Here is a 25447-nt window from a genome sequence, read left to right as displayed (position 1 = left end):
TTCGCTTCGTAGCTGACACGGTACAACACTTTTCTTTGGCTTACTTCACACGGTCAGTCATTTTGTTTACAAAGAAATGGTGTGCAATGCGCATGCGCTAGTAGAGGGAAATCCCTGAACAAAACGTTGGTCAGACAGGTAGAAATACCGATGATTATCTTAGATTTAATCATTTTTATGAATCTATTTCAGCCAAATCCGATCGTTATTTTCCATAAGGAGTCTCACTTGATATTTTTATGTAGTATTTGAAAAAAAGACCAAAAAAAATAGTTACTTCAGCGTGATGCCCCTTTAATACACTATACCAAATATCTGATTTATATAAAATATCACGTTTATATCAAATATCCTAGATTATTTCCCAGATGTTTGCTGTTTAACCAGCCTGACTTACCATATAATATTCTACTTGATAAGTAAGACAGTACTTGTGGAAGTTAAATCAAACAGCGAGATTAATCTTCCGTAAAAAGACCATTAAACAAATATTGTGATAGGCAATTGATCTAGATGTGATTACTCTGGGACACAGTGTGATCATTTGTGATATATATACGACCACGGTGAACTAGCTGTTACATAAATAAAACCTACCTTTTTGCCTGTACTTAATAATCACCCTGTGACTTCCATAATACTGCTTTGTACAAGGTCTTTTGTAGAAGAAATATAATTATAGTTATAATGAGGTCAGTATGCGGCTATATGTACCGATGTACTTTGAACCACTAATTACAGGTGCGTTCATCAAATATAGGGCCACTGATGAAATACAGGAAAAAATCTCACACGTCTGGCTGTTTATTCAGCGTAAATAATAATTAACTAGTTTACTTAGTAATTACTGTATGCCCCTCGCAGCTTTGCTTACATCTAATAAATATGCATGTAGATCGAGTCATAAAATTATAAAATTTCTGATTAATTTCTTATGGAAAATCAACACGTCTTCAGAAAACTGATCATATATAGTACACACTGAATTTATGTGTATATTGTGTGTGTTCCTTAATTAAGATGTTATTTTTCCGGACTGTCCTTCCATATAACAGATAGATCATGCCCTCAGGGTGACCAGATTATTACAAAGGAAGCTGAGAAGGAAGTGGGTGTATCATCAAGCAATTTATAAAGTATTTACATATATAGGCCATTAGATGTCCAGCTAACAGGTAGGTTTGTACTGTAGCATATATGATAGATGATAAATGGTTTTCTTCTTTAGTATATAATTCTATATATTTTTTTCCTGGTAATGTAAAAGATGTTTAAGTGACAGTTTTACTCAAAATATGTAATTATAGATGCACTTGTGGTGTTTTTATTATCTCTCCCTAAAACTTATTAATATTTACTGAATTTGCATGTTATGAAAATGGAGGTATTTGTTTTGTTTCGTTTCAACAAATGTTATTGTATTAACAAAAGGATTTGATCATTTTTTTCTTTTTCTGTCCAAACTATTCTGATTTTAGACGTGATTTTTATGAAGTATATAATGTAATAGGATTTATTAGTCTTAAATTACTTACATCAGGAGAGAATGAGCTATCAACAGAAACTAATACTTACATATTATTGTGAAATTTATTGATTTAACTAATAGATTCATGTAACTTGAATAAGATAAGTATATTTGTATTTAATACTTCCCGTTATATCAATCTGCTCCGAGTGTGTGGGTGTGTGCGTATAGAAGTATGTATTTTACCATTGGCGCAGTACTTGCACTATAACATCGTAAGTGACCTAGACATCTACGCCACTGGTGGAAGAGTGAGCCTTGGTATTAGTGTGCCTGATTTGACAAAGTATTACTATTAAATTAAGATTCCTAGGATTTGTTTTGTATTTCATTGACCTTGAAGTGATGGTTATTGAATAATAATAATAATGGGGGGCTGCGGTGGCCAAGTGGTTAAGGTGTCTGACATTCTGCTACCACTAGCCCTCCACCACTGGGTCGTGGGTTCGAGGCATACGTGGGGAAGTCGCCAGGTAGTGGCCGTAGGTCGTTGGTTTTTCTCCGGGAACTCCGGCTTTCCTCCACCACCAAAACCTGGCACGTCCTTAAATGAGCATAGCTGTTAATAGGACATAAAACACAAACAAACCAAAAGTTATTGAGTAACATTCTCCAGTCATGGTTTATCTCAGAAAATTCCCGGTATAATCGGTATATGAATGGGTTATAGATAGAAGATTCCAGAAATGATTATGCAAATGTTCAGCAAATCATTTTCATGGAAGCTATGGAAATGGGACTGTGAGCATCTCTCGTTTGGTTTCATGATTCACACTAAATACCAGCTGGGCTCCGCTGAGACATCTTATAAATGAAGTGCTAACATGCTCAGAAGAATTGTCAGATGGACATTCCATACTGTAAGTCAGTGCCACCCAAAATGCCATTATGGATATCGATCTCTACCTTTTTTATTGACCTGAACGGTCTTAGGAGTGTCCTAAGGCCAAAAAAAGTGGATTAAGGTTACATGTTGACAGGTGAAAAGGTAACAGGTAAGCTTGTTACATACAAATGTATGATGATTAATAGTTTGTCTATTTCTCCCTGTAAAGTCGATCATGCAAGGTTTTAACTGGAAAAATATATCAATTCAATCATAAAATGTGAGAAATATTTTTCAGAAACCAAATAAATACTTGCAAGTTGGCATGTATATTGTGGAGAAAAACAATCTAGGTAGCTTAAAAACAAAAATACAATGTATGGTCCATATGTTTTGCTACAGGGCTGTGTATATGTATTTGGTAGTGGGAACTGATTCTTCGGTCGATAGCAAGGATGGAGGATAGCAATTTTGGAAAACTGGAAAACAATAACAGGTTGGGAATTTGGATAACAACTTTGGAGAATTTGGATAACCTAGGGAGAAATCTGGATTTCAATGGTGGGAGTACAAATGTATGTAACAAGATTACAATGGTGGAAACCTGGAAAACAGTGGTGGAAATACAGAAACAATGGTGGAAATACAGAAATTTAACAATGGTGGAAATACAGAAAATACAGAAATAATGGTGGAAATACAGAAACAGTGGTGGAAATACAGAAACAATGGTGGAAATGGGGATAAAGAAAGTGGAAATCCAGATATCAAAAGTGAAAAGTGGAAATCCAGATAACAATGATGGGAACCGATTTGTAAAAATGTAATGGGGAACTAATGGTAAACTAAATTGATGAGAGACACATTTTGTTCTTAGTAATCATGTCCCAAATACATAGCCCAAGCTCCCTCAGGATTGGGTGGTGTTGATACAAGCTGTTAGGAAATGTCAGGTTGGTCACGGGATAAATCAATTTAGCCCGTCATGGGTCACAAGATACTATCTCCATGAAAGTCAATAAAAAATCAATCATATAGCATTCAATAGCCACAGGAAAATATCTTGAGGGAGTTCACACATGTTTGCCATTGAAAAGAAGCTCCCAACAGCAGACCCAGTATGCTGGAAATGACAGCTACATCTGATAGGCCCACAAGTTATTATACAAATAATCTTGCTTTGAGTTGGGATAATCTGCTACCTATGAAAGAAATTGCCATTAGCATTTAGAATTACCTGTCCTTACCTGTGCCTTATTGATTTGTAATCTGGTGTAAGTACACCGGTGGACACCTGATGGCAGTACTGACTTCCTTTGTCTTACTGGGCTGTGTTAGCTGTCTTAATGGAGCCCTGTATAATGTGTACACCTGTGTAAACCAGACATGACTTAAATCAGCTGTGAACATTTCTCAAGAAGAATTTTGAAATTTAATTTCACATGTGAAAATTTAATAAAACTTTTCTACTTTTAATAGAAAGAAAAATATTAGTGTAATTTTATATGTCAAAACTGAATTATTTATAATCTAAAAAAAACTGTATATAAAGCAAACATTTTAGGTCTTACTGTATACATTCTGAATTAATTTAACCTGTGAAAATTTAATGAAATTTGATATTTTGAATTGAAAGTTCAACTGTATAATTTTACCTGTCAAAAAACACACTATAATCTAAAAAAAACACCTGTATAAACAAGATATTTGGTTTAGGTCCTACTTTATACATTTTATTTATGAATATTCCGGTAACCTGAGTATATTCAGATCATGAATTAATAATTAGCGAAATATAATCGAATGTAATTTTACCTGAAGCAGTGCAAATGAGATAGTGAATAATTAATGTTGTAGTTTCAGGAAGCTGATAACAGTGTTTAACTTGTTCAAAAGTTAAGATCCCTACAAGGAATATATTTACAAAATGACTTTCACTTTTCCATGAATCCATAAACATGATAACTGTGTAAATTAAAACCTGTATGATCAGTAACCTGTATAAACAAGAACTTTTCCATGTAAATCAAACCTGTTCAATATTGATGTATTCTGTACATGCATTGTTAACTCATTCACCCCTGAAATTTCATAATGAACTATTCCAACCTTTGAATTGGAAGAGTTTAAATGTATCTTTAGGGGTGAATGTGTTAAGATATAAAAAATAAGATTGCATAACATGAAAGAAGCATTATCAGACTTTAGATGGAGGAAATCTTTCTGCTTATGAATTCCTGGAAGTACAGTGTAATCAGATAACACTCATTTTTTTATGGTCAAACTCACAAATTCCAGGTAGGTAATCTAGGTTTTATAACAACCTGCTGGCCATATCAAGTTACACAAGATTGTTATTTCCTTTTGTTTAAGTTGATACAGGTAAGACCTTATTTCTAATAAACTGATTGATATGTAAATTATCTAGAGTAAGAATGTAATAATCCAGGCAAATATTACGATGTAGTCCTTTGAAATGTTGTTAATTATCTACATTTGACCACAAGACACTGGTCTATTGTGTATGTCAAAAGTGGGAAATTATGTTCCAAGATTACGACATTGGCTTACATTGTAAATAACTGAGTGTTTCTCTTGTCAAACATATTCACAACAACGCTTATCTTTCCCCCAAAATAGACCTTGGCACTCATTTAAAGTCAGATAGTTTAAAATGTGGAAACATGGAAGTTATTTGAAAAAAATTTAGACTGGAGCTTATACAAAGCTTGTTGATACAGCACAAATCTTTTTTTCTTTATTTTCAGTCTTGAAAGGCTGAATAGATGACAAACTGTGTTACATTTCCCTTAAAATTCACAGCTTGCACAAAATTAGTTCTTTTCCTAATTTATAAAAATCATTTTTTGCAAACATTCTGGAAAAAAGTGTGAATAAGCAGCACACATTTCAACTGTCCATCTTTGGAAGGTATTATCATCCCCCTCAATATTTACCCTATGATCTACTGAAGGCAATATGGAGCCAGGCTGGTCCTCGTATTTTGTAATCCTGTCCAGATTTTTCACTCCTATGAGGCAAGAGTCCCTTTCTGAAGGCATTTCAAAGTGCTATTGTTACATATAGTGCGAATAATACTACAAATACCATTTTATAACACCTAGCTTATGAAAGAGGTGTAAACCTCAGCCAAGTATCACCCATACAATACTGCTGATATCATCTAGAGCCCCAGGGTGTTTGACATTGGTTGGAATTATAAGCTTATGAGTGTCACTGGACACTGGTCAGAGTACCTTTAGTGTACGTGTGTAGGTGAAGGGAATTAAAGCGCCAAATTATGATGTCAGGGGACATTGAAAAATAATATTGGATATTAATTCAGTTGAGAAAACCTTGTTACACTGCAGCATGACACTTAAGAAATGCGTCAAAAAATTTCATGGACCTTGACGCCGCCTGGTGATTTGCTCAGAGTGTTGAGTTCAAGTCCCTCTGTGATGGGTACAGAGATTGACAAGTACGTAATACAAACAATATTATTCAATTGCGTTCCCTTGTAAAATGTGTATCAGCTTGTGTACAGTATCATACACATCTTAATATGTCTAACATCAATTTCAGATAACGATTCTCTCAGTTACTAATCAATGAACCTTACTGAAAGAGAAAGGGAAATGGAAAAAACATTGTTGTCGCGATAAAAAATCTCGTTATCATTTCACTAGCGTTCAGATGTGTGGTCTGGGTATCCTGGACGTAAACAGAATGCTTTATTTACAGACAGTAGCTCAATTAATAGGATATGGCCACAGGTTGATTGGGTATAAAAAGTTCATTAAGTATAGATAATGTTGAGGCTCGTCTGAAAAGAATTCTTAGCCATTTAATTGTTTAAATTTTACCATAATGAAACAAAATCATGCTATGCTTATACGTTTGTGACAAATCCATTGTGGAAAAGGTCTACCCGGTATACATTATTCTGCAGAGTACAGATTGTACCTGTAATGTACGTGTAGGTGTGATCGCAGAGCCTATAATTGCAGTGCTTATAATGCTCGAACCATTTGTCCTACTTCAATTAAAGGTATGGTACCTTTGTCCTATATAGCTTGTGAAACATACAAGTTTGGTCATGTTCCAGCTTACTGGTCTTAAAAAACCCAGTAGCCACACACATATACGATGGTATAGAGCTGTACAAACAGCTACGGTCCACATTGGCATTTCGCAAGACCAGGCGGACAGCTATACGACCAGCAGTACTCGCCGGCCAATTATAACCACCCGGCTACCCAACAGATATTGATTAACTCTTTCTGTCTGGAAAACTGTCAGCCATTCATTTATAAAGCAGTTCCTTAAACAATATCTCATTTATTAGAACGGTGATTAATATATACACTGACCTGTCACACATTTGGAATTTACCTGTGTATCGGGATTTACCTGGAAATACCTGGGAGTAATTTTCCGTAAGAATTAGGTAAGTGGTTACATTAGGTTTAACAGCGTAGTACTATAATAATTGGTGAATGGGAATTCACAAAGCATGGAATGTCTCTGCTGTACCACACGATAACGGATAAAATATTGATGTGATGGGAGCTCGATCAATGCATGGACACAAGATATGTATAATTGTTCGCCACCGATCAATCGATCTTTCATTCAGTGCAACAAAGCTAGTCAATGGTACCAACATGTACACAATGGTCACAAGTGTCAAAATGTGAGGGTGGTCAGTGATATTGGCCAGAAGGTCCGAGCAGACAAAATGTTTACTTAAAAGGTATAGAACCTACCCAGTGAGACTATAACTTGTACCCAATTAAGTCACGGTTCAGGTAGCCTGTCCAGCGTTGTTTGCACGACATAATGGGTATAAATAAAAGGCCCTCTATTGAGGGTTCCCAGCTAAGCACCAGGTATGGCCCCCTTTAAACTTGAAAGGAAACTAAACAATTTTGTACTGTTAGAAAAAAAAAACTGATCTTAAGTTTGATATTTAGATTCCAGTTGAGATCACCGTTCATTTTAACTGAACTGTACCCAAAACATAATACAGTCTTTGATAGCTTTAAATCTTGTGAATATCTGATCGTTGTCTGTGAAGAGGATTTTTACATTATACTATAGGCTTAAGCTTGCTAGTTCAGTAATTATTCAGGTTATATGGAACATTATAAAATGACGTTAATTGTTTTTGATTTGAAGATTTTGAAGGAATAGCTTGCTAACTGTGTTAAGGAAAAGTGTTGACAGTCGAAATGTCTGTCAGCACAAAATGATCAAATATATGGCTAAATTATTAAAAAGAGAGTTTTGTTTAGAAATACATTTTATATGCTGATTTTACGAAAAAATCTTTTTGGCATTAACATATTTTCAGTTTTTGAGTCCCTGATTATAAATGTGATTCTTCATTGAAAGTGTGGCTGCTTGCTGTTTGCACTTCTCTATGTTTGTAATACCTTTTTGTTTGTTAAATGACACTGGTATGCCTAAAGTTATTTAGAGATTATCGCACTGTGTTTTCAGGGTTTGTCGTGAGAACATTTTTTTTCTTTGCTAGCATACTGCAGTTGGAATTAAGATTTTATCCGCGGGTGAGCCATGAGAAAATCGGTGAACAACAAGTTCTGTACACACTTTGTGATAAACAGTTTATCAAAAATACCAATTTTGCTATTACTTGACATAGCTTGTCAGTCACAAAAGGTAGACTGAATCCCATCCGGCAACCCTTCCGCGGTGGCCGTGTGGTGAAGGCTTCTGACCTTCTACTACCACTAGCCCTGCACCACTAGTTCGCGGGTTCGAGGCCTACGTGGGGCAGTCGACAGGTACTGGCTGTAAGCTGGTGGTTTTTCTCCGGAAACTCCGGCTTTCCACCGCCACCAAAACCTGGCACCTCCTTAAATGACCATAGCTGTTAATAGCAAACAAATCAAACCTAACCTTCCAACTTTGTCAATCACAAAAAGTAGACTGAATCCCATCCGGCAAGCCTTCCAACCTGCTTCTCATAGCATCTATAAGGATCCTCGTACCTCTTACAAAACTTGTAATAAGGTATTAATGGAAACTGTTTTCTCGGAGAGGACTAAAGCTTTTGATAAATTATTTCTGAAAAGAAAACCATACCTTGTAGGACTTAAATTAAGAAATAATGTGGATGAAATAAACAAAATATATTCAACAACAGTGTTCTGAATGTAAAAGTCAGTGGAGCTAGACCGGGATTGAACCCTAGACTTCAGACTGTTACACTATAGCTCAGACTGTTACACTATAGCTCAGACTGTTATACTATAGCTCAGACTGTTATACTATAGCTCAGACTGTTACACTATAGCTCTAATCGACTGAGCCAACAGAAGTGTCCGGGCCCAACAGTGCTACGGTTATATCCAAACGGAAAGGATGGTTACTGTATATACAGGAAAACTACAGTGCAGTGGGAAAGGGATCCTGAAGATCTAACTGTCAAATGTACACAAATACTTAAGTTTTTCGTGGGGTGAAACTACTTAGGTATTGTGAAACTAGTGAAGAAAACTTAAAAAATAATTTCTGAAACTTCCCCAAAGCATGTTGTCAGACCCACATTCCACACACAAATAAACGTTGTACATGACCTCAAATAAACGTTGTACATGACCACAAATAAACGTTGTACATGACCTCAAATAAACGTTGTACATGACCACAAATAAACGTTGTACATGACCTCAGACAGGGCAAGGTTGTACGTTGGACTAATTTTGAATTGACATTGGCCATTTAATTTGTATAAACCCAAAACATAAGCCAATATGGAACATGTACACCTTTGGTCCTAGGTGGTTATAAACCCGCCACCGTGGTATCTGATGAATGTGTACCTGCTAATGATCAGAAACCATCGTACCAATGGCACTTTGCCCAAATTTCCAAATCACAATTCAAATCATCTTCTCAAGACACATCCTGGAATATGTCTTGTCAAAATGGAAGGCTTGCAGTAAGCTATTTGATTTGGTTTCAGCTAGGTTGAGCTAGGAAGACACGGTAGTCTAGTGGTAGGACTCGGGGCTCGTGACCCAAGGGTTGTGGGTTCGAATTACAGCACGGCACTGTGTTGTATCTTTGAAAAAGATACTTTACACTGCTTGTTCCATTCTACTCAGCTGTAAATGATTATGTGGTTGGGCAGTGCTAGAATTGTTGAATGCTATCTGTGAGTGCAGAAATGGCCCCACCGGCTGTATGCTCCCGAGGGAGCTGAGGAAGGTATTGGCTGGTTGCAAAGGCCCTATAACCACGGATAATAATTTGTTCACTGCTTTGAAATTAAACGACCTACGAACTAGGTTGTGATAAAGCGGTATATAAGAATCTCAAATTATTATTATTATTATTGAGATTGGAACTTATGTATTTCGATGAACTGCCAATTTTGCCACTAACATTATGTCAAAGGGTTTATCTCCAGTCCAGAAAGAAATATAATCGTAAACACTACACCTATATGTCGGAACCATCAATTGAGATAGAAATTTGCTGAACGAGCGGTGTGTTCTATGTTATAATTAGTTACATTAGATCTGCATTACTTCATTAACACTCATCAATAGAACTTTCCTACCTTACAGAAATCAATATATACCCGATATATTTTCACTACATTATTGCTAACAGGTGACACTGAGGACATTGATATGGATTTTTTTTTAAACTGCTAAATTTATAGACCTTTGAACATCATATGAATAAAACGCAAACATGTTTACGGACAAGTCTATGCAGTCTTACAATTTTTTTGTCAGAAAACAGGAAATTATATTCATTTTTTTAAGCCATTCTTACATTTTAGTGTCGGGTTTACAATCTATAATTAAAGTGTATCATTTAAAATTCATTGTAAAATAAAAAATTATACATATGACAAATATGTATAATTTTTCATATTTTTTCTCGAATCATTTGAGCTTTTTCATTGAACAACAATTTCAAAGCATCACACAAATGCTTGTAAATAATGTAATGGCCTGACATGTGCAAATAATACGGAGTAAAAATTGGTATTGATTTGATGACGTCGCTATCGGCTGTATTGGGCCAATATGTCTTTAATTTTGTTATACAATTTTAGCCTGATGACGTGATTACTAAGTAAATAGGCCGTTTATAACAGGTTGATTTCACTCCTTGTATGTTTTTATAGACCTTATAGAAATATTGATCTCATCAACATTCAATAATTACAAATTGTTTACACAAGTTTATAATTTCTAGTTTATGACAAAAGTTTATATAATTCACATTTTGATTATAGATTGTACTCTGCTATATTTTCTTCCTTTGGTTAATAATAAATTTCCCTATTTATCTTATTTAATTAATGACACTTATGGAACTTCTGTTCTCACGACACATCCTGGAATATGTCTTGTCAAAATGGAAAGCTTGCAGTAAGCTATTTGATTCGGTTTCAGCTAGGTTGATACCTGTCCTTTGTAGAGGACATAGGAGTGACACCCAACTTCAAAGCCTCCCGATCCTTTGATCTTCATAAAAGACAAGAGATTAGTCGACTTGTATCCTCCACAAGGTGCCGTGCTAAGATCAGGGCAAATTCCAAGGGTGCAAGGGTGTATTTTGGAAGACACAGTAGTCTAGTGATAGGACGTGGGGCTCGTGACCCAAGGGTTGTGGGTTCGAATTATGGCACGGCACTGTGTTGTATCTTTAAAAAAGATACTTTACACTGCTTGTTCCATTCAACTCAGCTGTAAATGAGTACGTGGTTGGGCAGTGCTAAAATTGTTGAATGCTTTCTGTGAGCGCAGAAATGGCAGCTCCGGCTGTATGCTCCCCAGGGAGTTGAGGAAGATATTGGCTGGTTGCAAAGGCCCTATAACCACGGATAATAATTTGTTCACTGCTTTGAAATGACCTACGAACTAGTTGTAATAAAGCGGTATATAAGAACCTTAAATTAATATTATTAGGGCTTTTCACCAAATGGTGAAAACACCTTTTGTTTTTGTTAAGTTTCTTCTTATTCTTCTTCTTCTTATTCTTCTGTACAAATATTTTCTTGTTTATTATCTGTAGATAATCTATATTTAACATTTAATTTTAATTTTGAAATCTGTTATAGAATATTTTAGCTGGGAAATTTGTGTTGACTTGTCACAAGTTACAGTTGTGGGAATGCATAATGTTACACGATGTTCGGTGTGCGCGCCATATGCGGTGTGCGCACAGAGTTTGCACAATGTATGCATGATTGAAATCTGGACGATTATTGCTTGCGCACATTTGTGCGGACGATGGAAGAACGTTGTGCGCCATGACAATCGTGGTTGGTGTAAATTGAGAAATGGCTTAACAATAAATACGACCTCGTGTTTAAACATATAAGCTTGATTTTTAGGTATATTTCTATATTCTAGCTACATATATCAGCTGATCTTTCTATCTATATTTTCTTAATTTAGAAATGTTTTTTTTTCAGTGTTTTTTAAGGGACTCAAATCAACACATGTAAAATAGCACACACACGTATTGACACGGTCACGTATACAGGTAAACATAGCCACTTTGGATCTGTACCTGGACCATAGTTTTACACACCCGGGCACCTACGTGACTCGCCAAGGTGTGAAAATCCAGGTGAAGGCCGGGGTGCTATAGACCAAAACTAATGCAACTAACAAATGCTTAATGTCCAGTTGTGCTTTCATAACGGTCATACGGTGTCGCATATCAACTCTCTTTGTAAGGCACAGGTCAGGTAAAACCCCGGTCAATCGTAAAAATGTTATTTACCTGCATGTTCTGTTACCTGGAAGTTTGTCCCATTCTTGACAGTCTAACGGTCACTGTAATGCTGTGTAACACGCATTGTACAATTAAACATAATCCTAATTAATTTGATGAGAAATTTATATGTACAGTGTTCTTTATTCCATACGAGGGCTCCGGATTTATTTCATTCCGTAATATTGATCGACCAATTGTACCAAATCGCACATTTGTGCGGAGAGAAGCGCACAACGGGGTGAACGATTGTTAAATCACACAGTTGTGCGGTCGGTGTGTGCACGCTATTTTTGGTGCGTTGTGCGGTCACACAACTGTAATTACGTTGTATTGTTTGAGCTGTAGATAATTGCTAATTTACAACAACATGTCCAGTTTATTTAAGAGACTATTATTTTGTTTATAAGATATCCTACCATGTTTACAATGTAACAACACTTTTCATTGGTTAATAACCGTGGATTATTGGATGATAGACCACGTGTGTGCATGTATTATTTTCCAACAGATCAACGCTCTTCCAAAAGCCTACCTCACAAATATAATTAAGCAAATCGCAGGACTAATTTCATGTGTTGAGCGAGGGTACATGCATTCAATTTTGTATGTATTAGAAGATTTACTAGCAGACAAACATGATATTTTCTTTTTAACCTCTAGATCTACTTAAAACCTGTCAAGCTCACAGTCAGAATAATCACACCAATGGTGACATGAAATATAGTTTGTAAATCTTTCAAATGCTGATTTCATGTGTTGACCAGCGATGCTGATAGATTGGTGGTTTTGATTGATTGAAATAAACATCTGCTACAAAGCATGACATCAGTATTAATTGTTAATCGCCTGTTGAACAAAGAACAACTTAAAAAGAAAAAGTCTTCCCAAATATATCCAGGTTACATAAACAAAATAGGACATTCTGCCCAATGGGTCAGAAATGATAAAACACACAGCTTGTTGTGAAATGAAGACAGAGGTATTATGTGACAAATAATAGCACGTGCAAAAGAGCAACCTAATTTGAATAATTAGATTATCTAGGTTACCTTGCTTATCTTACTGGCGTATGTACACTGAGGCAGACACAAAAAAAAGACTTTCATTAAATTTTACATGGTAGAGTAGATATAATCAACATATGTTTGTATATAATGGTGGAAAGTATAACTCTGGATTGGAAAAATCGTAGGCGACATTCATTAATTATGTTTTCCAACATTTTCTTACCTTTGTTATATATTCCACCATAATATGTATATATATACACGTAGGTTTGTTGATCATTTGTTAGACATTGATTACAAGTACTACTCTAGCTATATATTAGGTAGATATTGATTACAAGTACTACTCTAGCTATATATTAGGTAGACATTGATTTAAAGTGTTTAACTAGGTATACTTCGGGTAGATATTGATTATATTTATTACGCTAGCTATACTTCGGGTAGATATTGATTATATTTATTACGCTAGCTATACTTCGGGTAGATATTGATTATAGTTATTACGCTAGCTATACTTTGGGTAGATATTGATTAGAATTATTACACTAGCTATATACTTCAGGTAGATATTGATTAGAATTATTACGCTGGCTGTACTAACCTATAGGTAGATATTGATTATTAGGTCTACACTAGTACTCCTGGCTATACTATAGACAGATAATTGGTATTACCTTTAAGCACTTCACGTTCACTAGCAATACTTAAGGGACGTAGTCAAGGACATTGAAGAACTGGTATTCAAAATGGTTTAAACATGTCTAACACCAATCATGTAAGATTTTGCTTTGATTAACTAAGAATTTAAATGACCAACACATGGATGTTCCTGTTAATGACTGACTATTGACATTACTGGGCCCCAGAGGAGATAATTATATAACTGAACACAATGTATTCCTCGAGTCTTGTTAAAATGGTTATTCCTTTTATACATTCGTACATGGCTGTCGGAAAAATATAACTTATATTTAAATTTGAAGCCAAACATTTAATGTGAATGCCAAGAATAGACAAAAGATTCTATTTGATGGTATGAAAAATGATTAAAAATGAACAGGATTTAATAGGTCTCCTTCACTCAGTCTTTCTTTTAGTTTAAAATATACAAAATCTTATTTAGAATGTAATATCAACTCCTCAGTTAGGTCATAATTTTCTACATTAAATTTCAGCCCAGGTAAGATTTTTTTGTTTTTGTTAAATGAAGACATTTGGTATGGCATTTCTGTAATGCTTTGGTACATTGTGCAGAAAGTGGGCTTGAGTTTTCCCCTTTGCAACCTTTGAATTGGAAGAGTTCAAATATGTCTTCAGGGGTAAATGAGTTAAAAGAGTTGTAAAAGCTGTATTTATTCTGCAATAAGCTCAGGGTGCCAATACTTCATCTCTAAGTATGGCAGTCAAGTAGCATTTGTTTGCATTTCTAGTAAACTGTATTTGACATGGTGGGCTTATTACCAGGCATGGGCATATAGCCGGATAAATATAGCAGTGTAAATGCCCAGCAAACATTAGCTGCAGTGGGGTTGTTTGCATCTTGGAGTGGATGTTTGAGCCTTCATACATGTCAAGTGTCCGAGTGCTGATCTTAAACTCATTCACCCCTGAAGACACATTTGAACTCTTTCAATTTAAAGGTCGGAATAGTTCATTACAAAATTCAGGGGTGAATGAGTTAATTGTGACAATAATCATGATGATAATAGTACTTCACATTGTAAAGAGTAGTCAACTTAAGAGTGTATGAGGATTTAATTGATTATATTATTTGTAGAGTACATCAAATGTAAGTTTCGAAGTCGTTAAATATTCGTGAGTTTATTGCTATATTATTAGACCATGGTAGTAAAACCGCTGTAGAATTGTGTGTTTTTATGTAAGCTTTTTTTAGCCCGTACGTTTTATTTGGGAATACGGCACTCTACCTGAATTCAAGATCGAGAGGATGCTCTTTAATATTGATAGTAATTATATATGGAATTAAAATTGGCGAGAGATCTTTATTTCGTAAATGAGTCTCTGTGTGATATAAACGTGATAATCGCCCCTGAATTACTTATAGATCTTCTCTTTTTTACATTGTGTTAAAAATATCAAAATTATCGTATGTTTTCCTTGTGACAAGTCGTTAGCCAGGACTAAAATAGGCTCCATTATGGCTTGCTGTCGGAGGTTTTAGTACCTGACGAGCCTATTATATACCCTGTGTGCGACTCGTGCTTTAATAGACGTACCTTATATATTTCTCTTTAATTATTTATGATCAACTATAGTATTCATAGATGATACAATTAAGTAGGTGATCAATACAGGTGTTATGTGATAGCTACAGGAGATACAAATTTGTTAAGTACAAAAGAAAGATGACAAAACTTTGTATTGGGTGGTTGTTACAGGGTACAGGAATATACAAAAGAAAGATGACAATACTCTTAAGGTTGGTCGTGTCAGTTTGAAACAAATACATTAGTACAAAAAACGACGACCCGTTTTTATGAAAGTGTGATCAGATTATCATAAAAAGATGGAACTATGTACATTACAGAATAAATGTCATATTTATTGCCGGTGACCAGGTAGCTCAATTGGTTAGAGCGTCCATCTAAGAGTTTCGGAGGGTCCCAGGTTTGAACCCCGGTCTGGCCGTGCATGCACTACTTTCTGGCAAAGTAATGATTTACAAGATGCAAGAATATTTATTCACCGTTGCATACCATAAACATCAAACATTCGCTCGGTAGAGCTATTTCTGCGACAAACATAGGTATAATTTTAAAACAAACAAAGCATAGCATGCAAATAAACACAGGCCTACATATGTAACCGGGTATCAAAATGACCACTAAGTCGTTGATTTATTTGTCGGGAATTCTTTATTCCTCTATCATAGGTTAAAACACCTACACTCTGTAACGAACATAAAAGACTACAATTACTCGGAGCGTATACACATTACACATATAGGTTACAAGGAAGGGAGGTAGCTTGTAGATAACACCAGTTACATTTAACACGAAATATAAACTATAAATAGACACATTTAATTACATTTGACTAAGATATTAACTTTGTAAGAATTACTATTACAATCATCTTATTCACATTATATTAAATAGCTAACATAATTTATAACATCAAACTGATTTCATAACATATAACATCAAACTGATTTTTCAGAACGAAAGATCTAGTACTATTCTATAAATAACTTGCAAAAATCTACATCATAATGAACGTAGATAAACTGGTTTTTCCCATAAATAAGTACAACATTTAAACATATGAGAGGTATTCATCTGTGTATGGCACAGAGCCGTTTCAACCCCACACAATATATCGCCGGTACTCCACGATTCCTTCCTTTTGTTTACATGGTACCACCTAAAATACATAAAAACATTTCTTACTAATAATACTCGGGATATGAACATACAGAAGATAATGGAGTAATTTAACCGTTTCTCATTTATATTTCAATTGAAACATATACAAAATACTACTTCACACAATGTAAAGTTACAACTCACAATTGAGATTTTGAATATAGAGAATAATTTAATTTAAATGCCAAACTAATAAAGTTTACAGCTAATCCATACTATACAAGATAGCTAGATACAATAGATTGAAATAATACTTTACTTAAAACATAACTTTTTATAATATATAAATATAACAAATTCTCTGTCTGTCCTTCAGTCCCTTTGTTATAAAATGTCTGGATCCGAATAGGTCTGTTCAGTATGGCAGGCAAGAGAGAACTAATTCTCCTTTCAAAGAGATTCCCGCCAAACTGACCAAAGGGTATTGTAATTTAGTTTGACCAATAGAAAGACTTATCCCTAAGTCAGGATCATGGGGTTCTAATTGCACATGTAAGTCATGTGATATATAAAAATAGAACTATACAGGCAAGGTGATTTATAAAAAATAGAACTACAGGTATAAGTAATCAAACATATCTCTTTTACACACTCTAAACAATCTGGGCACAAACAAATAGACACGTATACATACAAATTATACAAAACAAGATAGTAATCACCCTATTACACATAGATAAAATAAAAATTATAGGTGAGCTAAATACACTATAGTTATATAAGATTGGATGATGTTAATATACCTATCACAGTCAGTTGTCAATGTAATGTTAATGTCACGGATGCTCTCAGACAGCTTTACATTAGCACTTGTGCAATAGTAAAATATAGGCACATTTAATCAAAATGTTTTGGAAAACAGATTTACCTGTGCAATCTACATTGACTGGACATTTATATGTGATCTATATATATAAGGACATAGGGTTGTTTACACTGGACAAGCCTCGGACCACCCTAGGTAAATCCTCGTAAGTTCGTTAGCCATAACAGTGAATCAGAATACAGGTAAATTCTTCAATGGCATGTTTATTTATAGGTATGTGGCTGAGCTTGGAATCAGCAGGGAATCCGGTTCAATAACAACGTTATAGTAGATTAGGGACGGCATGTTGTATCAACATGTAAACCTTGGCCGTAAGTCAGGATCATGGGGTTCTGATTGCAAGCGTTCTTATCAGCGAATGCGTCAGTTCCGTATCTATATATAACTTGGTGACAGAATGGACTGTGGTTCCACTGCACCCTGGAGGATATATAAACAATATGTTTACTATACTTGTGTACAACTAGCTATTTTTTCCGTCAGAATTAAGCATTTTGGATTTACATGTATGCTGACCATGCTTTTAACTTAAGTAAGTACTTTGTGGGAGTACCTTGGCGAGTGCAAGCAATACTGGAACTATGTTTGTACCTCCTGTGAGAACATTTCTATTTACCAAATGACCAAACCTCTGTTTTAGCGAGAATAAACACCTATATTATATAGTTATCATAACTGTCAGGAGCCGAAAGGTCAATTTGAAACCAACAAGTATTTTCTGTCAAAGTTTCGACTTGACTGAACGCCATGATCAATGATTAGCTCCGCATGGATGACTAGAGGACCTGAATGTTTTCGTTTTAAATATCTTCAATTGTCTTAGTTTTTTTATGGGTTATCCTAACAACATTTTTTCTGGCATGTTCATCTTGAATACTTGCAATGAAAATGTCCAAAAGTTATACTGTACTGACAACCCTTTGTTCTCTTTTGATATTGAAAGTTTGTTATCGCTATTTCTCAAGAAGTACCAGAGGGATCTTTCTCAAATTTTATATGTAGGCTCCCCTTGGTCCATAGCTGTGCAGGGGAACTTTTGAGACTGATCGCATACACAACATGGCCGACAGGCAGCCATCTTGTATTTTGATAGTGAAAGTTTGTAATCGCTATTTCTCGGGAAGTACGGGAGGGATCTTTCTCAAATTTTAAATGTAGGTTCCCCTTGATCCTTCGTTGTGCATGTTATATTTTGAGACTGATCATAAAAACAAAATGGATTAAAAGAAGAACTAAACAGATCTTTCTCATATTGCAATGATCGATTCTATTTCTTTCACATTAAGTACTGTACTAGTAAATATGTGAAATGATAAACTCACTTTGAAGGTTGGCTGTCATACACATCAGTATTAAGTTTAGATCAAAAGTTACCTCAAGGTGCATTTACTGTTAACATGACTCGATCAAACAGATTAGAGGAAAGGAGAGAAAAGATCGAACTGACAAAGAACTAATGAAGATGGTACAAAGGTGGGTGCCAAGATCCCTCTGGGATCTCTTGTTTCTACTGTAAAAAAATATTACATACATGTATTTTCACAAACCCATCAACTAAAATTGTTGTTCTGAAAGATTATCTTCCCATTTGAAACAGATCTGGTCTTTTGTCATACAGTGAAAAGAAACCAGAACTAATCATGGTGAAATGTCAAATTCAAACTTGAGAGAATTTCCTGAGCTATTGCAAAATGACATTTTTCACCTGACCGAAAAGGTCACAATAGAAAACAGGACCTTATTCCCACAAACAGGTTTGTTTAAAATATCTCTTAATTCAAATGAAACAATACAGAAATGTGAATTTTCTGCATTGTTTTAAACATAGATATATTTAGGATTGAATTCATTGTTTCTGATGCTAATGATGACATTGTACCTAATTTCAACACTTGTACATTCTGTGATATCCTTATAGCTGATTCTAAACATTTAATTCTATAACGATAGTATGTTGCAATATTTATGTATTTGTGATATTTCTAATTATGATTTACTAACCACTTACATGTTTTACTAACAATGAGGACCATGTGGTAGATTAGCATTTGGCTAAACATGTCATCCTCGTTAAGTAAAGTTTATTATTATTTATTAATGTAACGAAGTGTCATTCAACCATGCAGGCTTCTTCACGATGCACTGCCAGGCATCATGGGAATATATAAACTGTGTTGCGTACCGTCGTGAACATTTGATACAGGCGTACATGAGTCTTTAAATCTTAAATATACCGACTTTGTTCTGGTGTACATGTCTTGTATTGGAATTACCATACGCCAATATACTGACTACACTTTGATGTCTTAATAATGTGGTGACTTGATTCGTAGAGTTCGATGTGTTTAAACAGTAATTACGAGGTCCTGACTTTACAGGTAGGCTATAATGTAGAACTAGGGTGTGTCATTACTGGATACACACACACCTTTATGTCATGTAAGTGAAATTCAATCAAACTTTGGAAATAGCACCAGAGTACACGTGTATTAAGACACTGCGTTTCTGATGAATTATAGATGTCAGTAGGTGTATTGACAACTTCCAAGCTACCTGATGAAAGCACACAAAGACTTCAGTTCACATACACTCAGGTGAAAATTCCTTACGATCCCTAACACATAAAACATCAATCCCACTTACTCTTTCAATGCCGAATTGGTTTTGAGGATTTAAACTGGCGACTTTTCACCTGACTCACTGACATGGGAAGGATTTAGAGCTGGACGTGAATAGTTAGGACAATTACCTGAATCTGGTGTTTACAGTTTGGTCAAAACCTACCTGTATGGCATTCTTCAGGTAAAATCGCTCCTTGATATTGGAAACATTTTGACCGTACCTTATGCATTGCTTTACATTTCTCCTCTGTCCCTACTCACTTCTTTGCTTCGAGATCCCTCTCACTTCATCTGACCTACTTCTCAATATCTTAACCTTCTTCCCAAACATCTTCTTTCCCCATCTCCATATTCTTTCCCCTTCCTTCCCTCTCCTTACATTTTACTTTTCCACACCTTCAAATTTTTTCCCCTTTCCTTTATTTCCTCCCCATTATCTATCCCCACATGTCTTCCTTCCTCTTCACCTTTCCTTCCTACCCCCTTTCCTCTTTCTTTCCCCCCTCTAACTTCTTCCCTTTCTCTTTACCCTTAATCCTCCTCTCTTCTTCTTTTCAATCTTCTCGAACCTTATTTCTCTCTCCCATCCCCTCAAACCTCATCTCTTTCCCTCCCACCCACCATTTTGAACTGGATTCCTACCTCCCCGTCCTTAAAACCTGATCCCTTACTCCCACTCCCTTTAAACCTGATCCCTTACTTCCACTCCCTACACACCTGATCCCAATGCCTCCCTGTCCCTACAAACCTGATCCCAATGCCTCCCTGTCCCTACAAACCTGATCCCAATGCCTCCCCCATGTTCTTCCCTCCCTGTATTCCCATGTGTCCTTGTCAACGCCTGACACTGATAACTACAAGCAGCAACTGTAATCTGGTGAAGTTGGGCCAATGTTAACGTCAATGTACCTTAGAGCTCTCTCAATGGATTCTACACCGGGTGCCTAATTCATTCATTGTCATCCTTGGTGAGCAGTAGTATTGTGCTTATGTTTGTGCTAATGTGGCTGTCAGGAGTTACGACTTGCTTCAGCCCGACAAATTATTCACTATATCCAAGTTATAATAATACAAATACCTGTATGACAGGAGCTGACCGAGATCTAGATTTTAACAGCCTTTCAAGGTATGATGTTTCAGTGTTTGTTACGTGGTATGCTCTCCGGTTTTTATAGTCTTTATTAATACATTCAACTACTCAGTGTGTTGTGATGTGTCGGAGAAGGTATCAGGTAATTAATTGTTTTAGATGCCATGTGAATTTACACCTGTGCAATTTTGACTACAGGTAGATGTGTAAGCTGAGGACAGGGGTTTGTTTATGTGTGGCCTGTGGGATACTTAGTATAAGTATAACTCTGTGTGTGTAGAGAGGGGGGGGGGGGGGGGGGGGGGGGNCGATGGATTTGGAGCTGAGGAAAGGTGGGTGTTGATTGATGTGTAGCATGTAAGATACCTAATAACTCTGTATGTGTGGGGTAGAGAGGGGGGGGGGGGGGGGGGGGGNATTTGTAGCTGGGAACAGGTGTGTAGATATGTGTAGCATGTGGGAGACTTAGTATAACTCTGTATGTGTGATGTGGAGAGGGGGAGAGGCTGACATCAGGTAGATTTGTAGCTGGGGACAGGTGTATGATTAGGTGTAGCATGTAAATTAAAAGACTCAGGATAATGTTGTGTGTGTGTGTGTGTGGGTGGGGGGGAGGGAGGGGGGCTGATATCAAGTAGATTTGTAGCTGGAGACAGGTGTATGTATACGTGTAGCATGTTAATATAAAGACTCAGGATAATGTTGTGTGTGTGTGTGTGTGTGGGTGGGTGGGAGGGAGGGAGGGGGGCTGATATAAAGTAGATTTGTAGCTGGGGACAGGTGTATGTATTCGTGTAGCATGTAAATATAAAGACTCAGGATAATGTTGTGTGTGTGTGTGGGAGGGAGGGGGGCTGATATCAAGTGGATTTGTAGCTGGGGACAGGTGTATGTTTGTGTGTGGTGTTTGATGGACATATAATGTTACTGAGCAATGGGGGACATCAAATAGATGTGTAGCTGGGGGACAGACATGTGTTTATACCTGTGGAATGTGAGGACCTCTCTGTATAGGTGGAGGGGAGGAGGTTTTAATGTTCTCAGCCTAACCAGTGTGAGTTTAACATCTTTAAGGTGAAGAGATACAGGACTGTGTCCTCCCATGTAATTTTGTGTTGTATCACCTGACTACCATATTATGCAGTCAGAACTCCCATGTCCTATTTTCTGCACCTGATTTCTCTTATTTTTTCAATAGGACAAGAATCAGAGTAACCTGATTTATTTCCAAGTTTTGTCAATTGGTTCAACTAACAATGAGATAGCAAGGTTCAACTGTAGCACTTTATAAAGGACAAGCTGACTTCCTGTTGATCAGGATATTTGTATTCCATACATTTACATCTTTATATACTGTGTTTGTCCCAGTCGGGGTGCCTGCTCAATTAGGGCACCCTAAGGATTTAAAAATTCAACTTAAGTGCTTTTTATTCCAGAATTTTCCGTTTCAGATTTTGTAATTTTCAAAAGGTTGTTGGTCTTGACAACTTTTGCCACCAAAATGGCCACGTCATAAGTTCAGATATTAAGAATTTAGATGAAAACAAATCTGCCATGGATTATTTTTTATTGACACAATGACCAATGGAATGATATACACTGTTTTATTAATCAGGAATTCAACTTTGGATATAGAGACCATCATGTCGCTAAAGCTACCATGGCAGGGGGAAAACAAAAATTTCAAAAAAAATGAGGTTCTTATATACCGCTTTATAACAACCTAGTTCGTAGGTCGCCTCAAAGCGGTTCACAAATTATTATCCGTGGTTATAGGGCCTTTGCAACCAGCCAATATCTTTCTCAACTCCCCGGGGAGCATACAGCCGGTGCTGCCATTTCGGCGCTCACAGGTAGCATTCAACAATTCTAGCACTGCCCAACCATGTACTCAAGCGGAGTTAAGTATATGTATCTTGCTCAAAGATACAACACATTGCCGTGCCGTGACTCGAACCCGCAACCCTTCAGTCACGAACCCGGCGTCCTACCACTAGGCTACCGTGCCTCCTAACAAATAACAAAATATATTGAACTGTTTATCGGAACGAGATTGAAAAAAAATACAGTACATTGCTATTTGTTGATAGTAACTGAAATATGACATTAAGTGGAATCCAAATTAAAGAAAACTTCAAACACAGTGTAACACCTGGAGATAGAAATCTTAGATGAGCTTTATTAGCAGAAATATGTTACAATATCAAGTCAATCTGGTTGTGAAAAAAATTGTTTTATGAACTCTTGAAAAATATTTATATGTGTATCAGGTATAGCTATATATAGGCATACTAGAGTTTAAACAAAATCTTTAGTTGTCGTATTTATGCAGATTGGATTACTGGTACCAAAAATCTATACATACGTTGGTGGGCGTGTGTGAGGCATCTGAAAACAATCTTCAAAATCTTTCTGCACCAAATGGTTCTAGTAATGAGCTTCAAAGTACTCTGAAAATGAGCCCCTTAGGCCTCAAAGAGCTCTTGAAACAAGCCTCTAATGTATTTTTTTGAAATGAGCCTCAAAGAATTCTTGTGACATGTCTCAATGATCTTTTTTAATGAGTCTTAAAGTACTCTGATAATGAGCCTAAAAGAGCTTTTGCATTGACCTCAAAGAGCTCTTTATATGAACATTAAAGAACTCTGTAATGAGCCTAATAGAGCTGTTGTAATGAGCTTCAAAGAACTTTTGTAATGAGCCTTAAAGAGCTCTTTTAATGAAACTCATAGAACTTTTGTAATGAGTCTTTTTTGAGCTCTGGTAATGATCCTCAAAGAGCTATTGCATTGAGCCTCAATGGAGTCATATGATGTGCTTCAAAGAACTTTTGTAATGGGCCTCAAAGAGCTCTTTTAATGAAACTCAAAGAACGTTTGTAATGAGTCTTTTTTGAGCTCTGGTAATGATCCTCAAAGAGCTATTGCATTGAGCCTCAATGGAGTCATATGATGTGCTTCACAGAACTTTTGTAATGGGCCTCAAAGAGCTCTTTTAATGAAACTCAAAGAACTTTTGTAATGAGCCTTAAAGAGCTTTTGTAAAGAGTTATAAAGAACTCTGATAACAAGACTCAAAGAGCTGTGGCAACAAGCCGCAAAGAGCTCTTGTAATGAGTTTTAAAGAACAAGCACTAAAGAGCTCGGTTGATGATATAAGCTCTGGATAGTTCTGGTATTGTGTCTTCGTTGTTTGACGCCATTTAGATCGTTTGGTGGTACAAACTTTCGTGGATATCATTCGTTAACAAACATTAGACATGTGTATCATTCAAATTTGATGTATTTATTTTCGTGGTTCTATACCAACCACGAAAACCATGAATGTTTATACACAACAAACATTTCATGATATGCAGTATATTATTAGGTTTTGTAGCTTATCAGAGTTATGAACCTGAGTAGATATAAATAAGATAATCTATGCCCGGCAGTATGGTGCAAGATATTTTGATAAACAATTAAATGAAGCTGATGATATGAATTTCTACTTTGTGCATATATTTACATATGTTTATGCTTAAATACAACATCAAAAAGGAAGTTGAATTTGTGAAAAATTGAGTCACTTCCACTGACTAACATATATAGGGGAACCATTGGAGTAAGAACACAGACTACAGGTTGGTGGAGAGACTACAAAAAGAGGTATATTTTTGTGTGAAAGTTAGTAACAATCCTGCTTTTCTTCTTCTTCCAGATGAGACACAAGGCGACGGTGATGTTTGCAAATCAATGAAAAAACTGTAGTGTGCGGCATAAAAGTATTTATACGAGCAAGCTGTTACAAGGCTGTTAACTGTTTCGAACAAATTCAGAGGTTAGTTGCACCAGATATGGAAGATTTTCATTTGTTATAAATATAATGCCGATTTTGGCAAGAGGTCCAATGGCCCGAGTGTTCATTTTCTCGTTCTCAGTCTAAAGCATTGTATCTAAGTTTCACTTTAAGTCAGGTTGAACATCCCACATTTACTCATAGCTTTTGGTATCTGTTTACATCATAGTCAGTAATGTTGGCTTTTAACTCAAAGACAAAAAAATATGTTTAAATTAACACTTTCACCTCTATGTAACTTTAGTAGACTCTGCCATACCTTCATATTTATGCTATAAGGTACTGCATTACTTATATGTTAAAAAGAAAAACAAAACTGTGAAGAAAAAAAGATACATTTATCAGTTTGTTACCTGGATATTGAAAGTGCAGTACTAAAAAGTGTTGAAATCTGGTTGTAGAAGACGAATATGTTATTAACCCCCATTTTAACCCTTTTTCACTGTAAACTATAATGGACTCATCCAAGGTAAAACATGGTAGAGTCTACATAAGTTACATAGGGGTGAAAAGATTAAGACAGCTGTATGAGTAAAGGGGGGTGGG

The 25447-nt window shown here is 36.0% G+C and overlaps 1 protein-coding gene across 7 annotated transcripts in view; it reads left to right on the top strand.

The window, feature by feature from the left end:
* Positions 1 to 25447, top strand: part of LOC110451185 (ceramide glucosyltransferase-like) — a 68428-nt gene that overhangs the window by 4870 nt on the left and 38111 nt on the right. For 5 of the 7 annotated variants that reach the window (XR_002463044.1, XR_002463043.1, XR_002463042.1 and 2 more), the window contains exon 2: positions 24764 to 24883. The gene's annotated coding sequence lies outside the window, so the exon portion shown is untranslated. Of the gene's footprint in view, positions 1 to 6728; positions 6805 to 21832; positions 22119 to 24763; positions 24884 to 25447 lie in introns of those variants that run through there. The other 2 variants (XM_021499060.1, XM_021499061.1) reach the window with 2 other exon arrangements.

The sequence above is a fragment of the Mizuhopecten yessoensis genome, unplaced genomic scaffold (genome assembly GCF_002113885.1).
Source record: "Mizuhopecten yessoensis strain PY_sf001 unplaced genomic scaffold, ASM211388v2 scaffold5875, whole genome shotgun sequence".
Lineage (NCBI taxonomy): Eukaryota > Metazoa > Mollusca > Bivalvia > Pectinida > Pectinidae > Mizuhopecten > Mizuhopecten yessoensis.
Note: the sequence above shows the minus strand (reverse complement) of the source record. Positions and strands in the feature narration are given on the sequence as shown.